This window comes from Solenopsis invicta, chromosome 12, assembly GCF_016802725.1.
Source record: "Solenopsis invicta isolate M01_SB chromosome 12, UNIL_Sinv_3.0, whole genome shotgun sequence".
Lineage (NCBI taxonomy): Eukaryota > Metazoa > Arthropoda > Insecta > Hymenoptera > Formicidae > Solenopsis > Solenopsis invicta.
The window spans coordinates 19904287-19913080 of NC_052675.1; the positions used below are offsets into that span (position 1 = coordinate 19904287).

Here is an 8794-nt window from a genome sequence, read left to right on the forward strand (position 1 = left end):
CGGCCAGCCGGAAGGGTGCAAGAGTCGGGAGAAGGACGGTGAAGAGACGGCCGGTAGGAAGAGGCAAAGGCGACGGGTAATTAATCCGCGGTTTTTCTCGTCTAATTAGTTGGATTTATTCCGTTGGTCCCCCTTATCCACAGGCTCTCCTTCGCTCGTCGCGTCTCGCTCGCCCGCGCCGTCGAGCGAACGCCGTCGCGCTCTCACCAAGCGTAGCTGGATGGGTTGATATATGGAAATGTATGCGGGGAGATGGAGGTTCGCATTTTTCCAGGCACGGTGTGCCTTCATTTCCACCGCAGCTTGCTACACCCCGCCTGCAACCGTCTGCCCCCGCACGCCTTCCCCCCACCCACCTATTCGGCTTATAGCCCCGTACCCAACACCCCCTTAATGACGCGTCTACTCGTTAAATTCGTGTCAGGCCACCGCTCTTTCTAGTCGCCGAGCTTCTCGAATCTGCACGAGATCCCGCGTACTTAAGGACGAATCCGCTTCCACCTTAGCGAGGATTTTCACTTTCCATCCGTGAAAACCTTTTCTTCGTCGCTTGATCTTTCGTGATGATCCTCGCTAAGCTCGCTGAGATCTCGAGGACTGTCTCCGAGTTCCGTTAACGTTCATGAGAAATTACTTTCTTCGTTGTACAAATAAATGCAGTTAATACGCGATTTAATACATTTCAGAGAGAGACATTGACGTCTGTACTCGTGTGAATATACAACATTTAATCTATTAAACTAATTGATTTTTCTATTACATCTATGCATTTTATTCGGAATTGATAATTTAAATCGTAATCTTTAATTAAATAAAATGGCAACTCTCTCTCTCTCTCTCTCGATATTCTATCTAATAAAGAAAGAAGCTGATGTGCACAAAACAGCACTCAACAGAGCGGTAAGACAAAAGAATCACGTTTCCGTGCCTGAAACCTTGAACGCATGATGTCCGGTGAAGATGACGACTCGAGAACATCCGGTATTCTATTAAAAATGAGTACGGATAATGCAGCATGCACGTGCGGTACAAAAATCATTTAAAATCAAATCCGTACTACAAATAATTTCATTGAAATTTATTTGCCAGATGAAGTAGCAAAAAATTCACGGCACTGCTTTACTACGACCATTGCAAAGTAACAGATAAAATAATGCACTATGTATGAGCATAATGACTAATGCACAAAGTCACTGTTTATAATTGATGCATATATAATAAGATCACTTAATACCGAGATAAGAACATTCAATATGAAGACATCAATCTCCGTGATAGCAATATTCGGTTTGTGTCTTATTACACAGGTAATCACAGAAATATTTCATTTGAAGTGATGTAACAGTTGTTAAGCTGACAAACCCATGATGGGTTAAAAACCCATCATCCTATTAGACAAAGCTATTGAATAATATATTGTTTTCAACAAATAACGAATAAGAAATGTTGCAATTTTTTCAGGTTTTTTTTTCAAAAAAAACTGTAAGAAACATTCAATTTTTGTGCATTTCTGAAATGCAATTATGTTTAAATACAGTCTTTTTTCCAAATCAATCAAATATCCGTAATGATTTGGAAAAGCGTCAGGGAAGAGTCCAAACATAGAATATAATCGCTATCTTCAACATCAACCATCAAAGACGACATTGCAACAGCGGTGGAGACGGTTGCGGCGGTTACATTTCCCGACGTAGTCGAAGCGTTTCGACCAGAAAAAGTTCTTCTATAGACGTGGAGTCGTACGATACAGCGATACACGCGAAACGCACGCACACGCCGCGCCGACCGGCGGAACAGAGAACGTTCGCGTGTTGCGCGCCATAGTAGGCCGGATAGTTACAAAGGAAAGAGGGAGAGAGAAAGAGAGAAAACGGCAACGGGTTACGAGGAAGCCAGAAACCGCGCGGCATACCCGCGGCGATGCCCAGGCACGTACCTGGTAAGTAGTAGGTACGTAATGGGCAGCAGGCAGTAGGTGGCAAGGCTGCGTGACGAGGCGATTGCGGACCGTGACTAAAATATTTAAAAATATGTATCTTTCTGGCCGGACTGCCGTCCAGTTCCAGTTCCAGTCCCCGGTGCGGACCCTGCCCGCCGTTCCCCGCCGCATGCCGCTCCCAAGCTCGCCGCAGCACCTCGCTATATTTATTTCGCGTTTCCTTCCTGCCGCAGAGCGCACCGGCCGCGCTCGAAGGGGCTGCTGCTGGCTAGCCTTTCCCGTGCTGAATATCGCCGTCTTCTCTCCACCCTACTCTATTTCCGAAGCTTACGCAAAGCGAACACTTTGCTCCGTTTCTCAACGGAGTGTGGCCACTCGTCAAGAAGATCTAGATGATAATTATCTACGTTGCAATACAAATCTATTGTGAAATAGAGTTGTTGTTTAGAGTTAGTGGACGTGTACTTTTAAACAATCGCTTTGTTTTCATATCTTTTGTATTGTCTTGTTACACTAATTAATCTCAGAAATATTTCATTTCAAGTAATATAACAGTTATTAAACTCACAATATAGAGAAATTATCCCATTATACAATTCGTTTTATTTATGTCCACCAGGACTACCACTATTCTTCAAGTAGTTTATGAAGATTAAGATAAAGCTAACATTTATCAATACGCGCTAATGGCAATGACGAAGCTGTGTTGCTTGTCAGATAATCATTTCATTACTAAAACTTGGACGTGCGGTGTATTCTTTGCTGGCGGAACTTTATATCGCTCTGCAATAATAGAACAGTTCCGTTATTGCCATTCAGTTGCATTCATTTCGTAATTACCCTCATACGAGCACTTTCCATTATATGATGATGTTATAAATATTGCTAACAAAGTTTTAACAGACACGTATTAGAGCACGCAAAAAACTGAAGCAGTAATAAAATCAACAGAGTTTAAATTTGCTATCGTTCACGTTATGATTCTTGACTGCGATTGGCTTATTTAGCTTAAAGATGATTAAAATGACTTTTCATCGTCGAATAATCCGTAGCACGATTATACTGAATATCATCGAAACAGGTAAGCGCTTAAAAAACGCACATGCACTTGTGATCGTGATTATTGCAATCCCAGAATACCCAACAAAAAATTTTATCATAAATATATAATTATTCTTACATTAATTTGCCATATATAGCGTATCGTTAAATCGACCGTCCACTTAGGATTGTCCAATACAATAAGTTAAGAAGCAGGTGGACCGGTACAATCATGTAGGCGCATTTGTCGCTAGGAACAATACAATTCGAACTTGGAAAATTAATTCATTTGACCACTCATACAACTTCCCGCATCTTTAACACCGGATATATTATGCAGAAATAAACATACGAACTACCCAAAGTCTGCAGTTGTATTAATTACACAGTTATCTTGGAATCTATTCGACATATCAAACGTATCGATTACTCGGACCAACCCTCATCGATTGCAATACTGAATACGGTTAGGCAGGTGAGTGAGCTAGGCGACGGTATGTGTCCGTAATTGCAATCTTGTTTATCGCGGGCCATACGGTTGAGAATGCCGGATGACCTCGACGATCCTCGGGGCCCTCAGGGCCCCGGATGGCCGGGTGCGAAACGCCGACAACAAATGGTCGTGCCCGGGGTCCGCCCGATGCATATTCATGATTCCTTTTTTTCTCCGATCGGCCATCGCGGGAAAGAGGAAGTGAGTACTGTTGGGCGCAACGCGCGTCGTGACGCGTTGAGGACGGCCCGCAGGACGCATCGCGACACGACAAGGCGCATACTAATCGCGATTTTCGGGACATCCGCTCGCCGGCCTTTCCGTCAACCTACCGTCTCGAAACGTGCGGCCGTTTCCGTGTGTTTCTATCACGTGTGAACAACTAGGTCCGCATAGGTTGAAAGTTAATGCAATGCAGCACGTGGCGGATCAAAACGCGTTCGATAGATTTCTGGACGTATGTATTGTAATATGTAAAAATGTTGCATAAATGTCAAATAAGGCATCGAATATTGTTCATTTTTCAACACGCTTAATCGCGACATCTAAAAAAATCTGCATATTTAAAGAAACTTTTACTACATTCCATTTTGAATTTTATTCCATTTCTTCTACTTATTGTTTAGCAGATATAATAATGGAAATGGAGTCAGAGTTATATATACATTTGAAAAAAGTATTCTAGTTATAAAATAAAATTTCCTGTAATTACATACAAAAACTTTTATAGAGTATTCCTCTTCTAATAAGTACTATTCACGAAAAATATATCAAAAATTATTCTGTTTACCTCTTGTATTAAGAGAACTGTATTTATTTCAAGTGAAATGCCTTTTTACATGCAATACGAGTAACACGAAAAGCACAGTGTGTGTCGCTGCATTCTGCCATATATTATCCAGTTTATACTGAACACTTTGATACGCGTACTAAATACTCTATTATATCAAATCTTAATCTTCGTTTGTATCGAGCATATCAAGCATTTGGTACTGGTATAGTATTTAGTATGCATATTACAATACTCGGTGTAAACTAGATAGAATGATTGCGGCGCGAGAAGATAGGCGTAGTAACTTCTTTATAAATGCAGACCGAAGGAAAAAAAAGGAAGATAATTGCTATTCAGATAATGCTATTTCTTGTAATTAATATTAAGAACGAAATTTATGCTGCAGATGCAAGACGAAATTACTCTAACTGTAAAAACATTGTACTTAGACTATTATTTTCTTCTTAGTTTCAAAGAATTTCTCTTATGGCCATATATACAAATAAAATTCTCTTAGAAGATTCAGCTAATATAAAAATTGTTATTTGGGGGCGTGTACAAGTTGTTCAATTGATTATTATAGATCATAACAGCATCGTTAAAACTAATTCTATCATAAAAGTTGAATGAAAAAAAAAAAAAGTTTATTGCGTTTAATAAATATACTGTAAATTAAATGTCTCGGCAAAATGTCGCGGTTCTCCAACAATTAAGCTCTATAAAACAGTAAACCGTGGTGGTCTGAGTTACCCGGAGTTTCGGTCGCCAATGAATATTTTTATTTAATGCCCCATTAGTGTTCTTCCCGCCCCTACAATTTACTCTGGTCTAGCCCGCCCCTGAAACTTGTCGGGAATAATTGTTCAGAATGTTGCTGGTGTTTCAGAGAAACACTCGTTGAATCAAGAAAACTTTTTTTAATTAAGTACGGAATTTTTTGTAGATTTTTACATTCCAATAAATTCTTATTTCATAAATATCTGCAATTAAAAACATGTTCACCGTTTATGCATTTATCTCATATACATAAATATCTTTCGTAGTTTTAATTTGAATGATAGTGTACATCTCAAGACTTCATGTATAGATTTATGTACATTTATGTACAAGACGGCGATTAATGAACACAACATTTGAAATAGATTAACATTTAAGATCTAAATGTTTAGGTTGCGTTCGACTCATGTTGTTTTTTTACGGCCTTCGTAATTATATATTGCAAAACTAAAGCAGTTCTTTTCCTATGCAGATTTTCCCTTTACAGCAGTGAACAAACCAAGTGTTGAAAAAATGCAACATACCATTGCGCGGAAGCCCTCTTTTCGGCACTTTAGATAAAATTGTACGCGATATCAAATAACGATGAGAAAATTTCAAGTTGCACGACGATTTTGCGCGAGTGCGAGGGAAAGGAAAGAACGGGGACCATCTCCGGTGGCGGTAGCGGGTAGCGGTAGCAGTTAGCGCCAAAATAAAATAAGGATGGTACAAAATGAAAGGCAGGAAAAATAAGTCGGCCCTTATCTCGTCCTCGTCCCGTTCCGTTTGGCCCATGCATATTCAGGAGCTTCGTTTTCCTTCTCGCTCTCTCGTTCGCAATCTCGCTTCGTTCTCTCTTTCCCTTTCTCCTTCCTCGTAGACTCAACGAGCCATCCCCCTTGGTTCTCGTGGTCGGTGCCACTGGCTCGTACTGCGGCGGACTCTATACTTACCTACGTCCGCCACCCGCTAATTTCTAGGCTTCCTTCTTTAATTGCACCGGCGCGATAATAAGACCGTATACTCCCCCCTCCTCCCGTGTGAGTGTGTATCTGAGGGAACGTGCGAGCGATTGTGTAAGTAGGTACACCGGGGTACCGTGTAACGAGGTAACACCCATTCTTGCACCCTCGACCATCGAGATAATCTTTAACGTCTCGATGCCTGACGAAACGTCATCAGTTACTTTGATAAGAGGATTACTTCGACACCTCCAACTCGATTCTTTGAATGAGTCGAAAAAAAAGGGGGCTACAACGAGATCGGTCTTAAATTCGTTTCTGGATTAAAAAGACCGTCCTCGGGAATATCTGGGTTTTTTCGTCGGCCTATTTTTTTTTCAAAAGAAGGTAATTAACGTGTGAGACATGTAATCGTTCACATGGAAATACCACTTGGTTAGCTTAATCTCGACAAGTTATACTTTATCTGCCGTAGAAATAAATTGTAACCATCGAGAATAATTGCTAGATAAACCCATACGCTGTGTGCTTATAAGTTCATTGTATTTGTAGAAACAGGATTTATTCTTATTTAGAACCGGCAATGATCTCCATCTGAGACACGCAAAAATAAGAACGCCAAACAACTTGGACGAGAATCGACGAGCTACCGAACAACACGGCGTGGTTAACACTCATTAAGCATGCACGTCGCGTGTATTTTAGTGGAATAAGGTCACGAGACAGACCGGCCCGAGGCTCTTCTTCAAGTATGGTATCATCGAGCATCGAGCCGACACAATGGCGAAGTCCCTCAGAATGGAACGGAACGGAACGCCGCCGGTGAAACGACGACGACGACGACGACGACGACGACGACAGATTTTATATTGTCCGCGAGCGGGGCAAGCGACGTGTCACGCGTCTTATCGCATTCTTATAGCGCGCGTGACACGGCCGATACCTATTTACTGCGGCGCGTATAAACAGACCTTACTCGCTTTGCAGCCCGCGGTGGTCGTCCACGGTCCATTATAGAGCTGGAAAACGGAACATCGATCGACAGCTGTATACCGGGCTACCTATACGTCGAGAATAGATGGCTTCATTACGAGAGGGGCATTAGCGGATCGCTTTGGCGCTCGACGAATTCGGCGGTAATTTTCGATTACGACTCGCGGCGCGCGCGATACGAATGGAGAAAATAATTCGTTCCTTAATTGGTTGCGTTTTCCTCTGTACTAAAATGAATAAGCGCCCACAATGCGGCACAGAACATTTCAACGATATTGCAGCAACGTTGTAAAATTTCAGCAATATTGAAGAAACGTTGCCGCAAAGTTTCTACAATATTGCTGCAATGTTTTGTGCTGTATAAACGTACCGCCCAAACGATGAAACTAGAAGTGTTAGAAGACACACACCTAAAAAATGTGAAACAAATATTTGTCGCGCCTGACGTTAAATATACACGGAAAGAACAAACTTGTTGAAATACAAGATTTGAAAATAATTATGTTAACCACTACAAAATTTGACGTTTAAGCTACTTGCTAGAATGTTAAAAGCTTTGCAGTAATTAATATATCATACATAAACGTTACATAATTATTTTGATGGTGCAACATAAAATTTCTGATCTGTATATATCAGAAATATCTGTAAACATATCTAAAAAAATATTTTCTGATCTGTATCTAACTAAATTTGTATTTACAACAAAATTATTCTTCCCGTCTGATTTTATGTTATTTCTGAATAAAGAGATTCATTCAATATTAAAGTAAAGAAATAATCAAAAAGTTATAAAAATATCTTTAAACGCGCAAGAATCAGTAGAGTCTACGTATTTGCTTCGCTTTGATTAAATCTGAAAAAATTCGAAAACAAAAGGTAATTCTATTTTACGTGTAAAAGCATTTTTGTGGGAAGCGAGTGGTGATTAATAGCTTCGTTAAAGCTACAAAACTGTAGTGTGATGAACATGTATCATTTATAAAATCATATTTACATCTCCACAATATAAATCGAGCACTTCAAGCACGGCCGAACTATCGGTCATCCACGTGGAAATTCTTGGTCCCGTTAGAGGCCAATGACGCCGTAAAGATGCGTGGTCTACGGTTTGCATAGACGATAGGCTGACTTTCGTGTACTAACGATTAGCGTCCGGTTAACAACCCTCGTTGCAATAATCCTCAAACAAGTTTCTTCCGAATGTAATTTGATAAGACAGAGCCAATTATTTTGCTCCTAAATCCACATTTGTAAATGAATTTTCGCTTCTTTCTATACAATTGTATAAATTCTTATCCATTCTTCATACGTTTATCGTAAAATGCAATTCCTATCCAGGGTCTTATGCAAAACACAAATGATAATGATAACGGCGATAAGTTTCAGGTCCGCCGCGAGCAGGCTGGAAGTTCAACGCGTGGAAGTTTTCGATCCCGTTAGGCGCCGGCCACGCCAAGAAACGCGGAACGGTAAAACTTCGCGATGACTCCGAGTCACTCTCTCGCGATCGATTTGAGACCAATTCCACCGCGGTTGTGCCCCTATCGTTCCGATTGTCAACCGTTTGTCGCTTCGCGTCGCTCAGGACTCGCGAGTTGAGCGAGGCAGATCGTGAAAAGATGGGCGCGGCGTACCGGCATTCCTCCTCGAAGAGCCCCGATGGCATTGTTCCATCGCGTCGCACCTCGATCACGCCTCACGCCTCTGTCACGTGGCCCACAATTCACAGGACGTGACTCCCCGGCCCTCTTAAGGTGCCTGCCCAACGGCCGCCGTCGCCCGTCGCCCGTCGCTCGTACGTATCCATAAGCGCGTGCATCGCCGCGACGCCA

The 8794-nt window shown here is 41.5% G+C and overlaps 1 protein-coding gene across 3 annotated transcripts in view; it reads left to right on the forward strand.

The window, feature by feature from the left end:
- Positions 1-8794, forward strand: part of LOC120359156 — a 159712-nt gene that overhangs the window by 62536 nt on the left and 88382 nt on the right. The window lies entirely within an intron of this gene.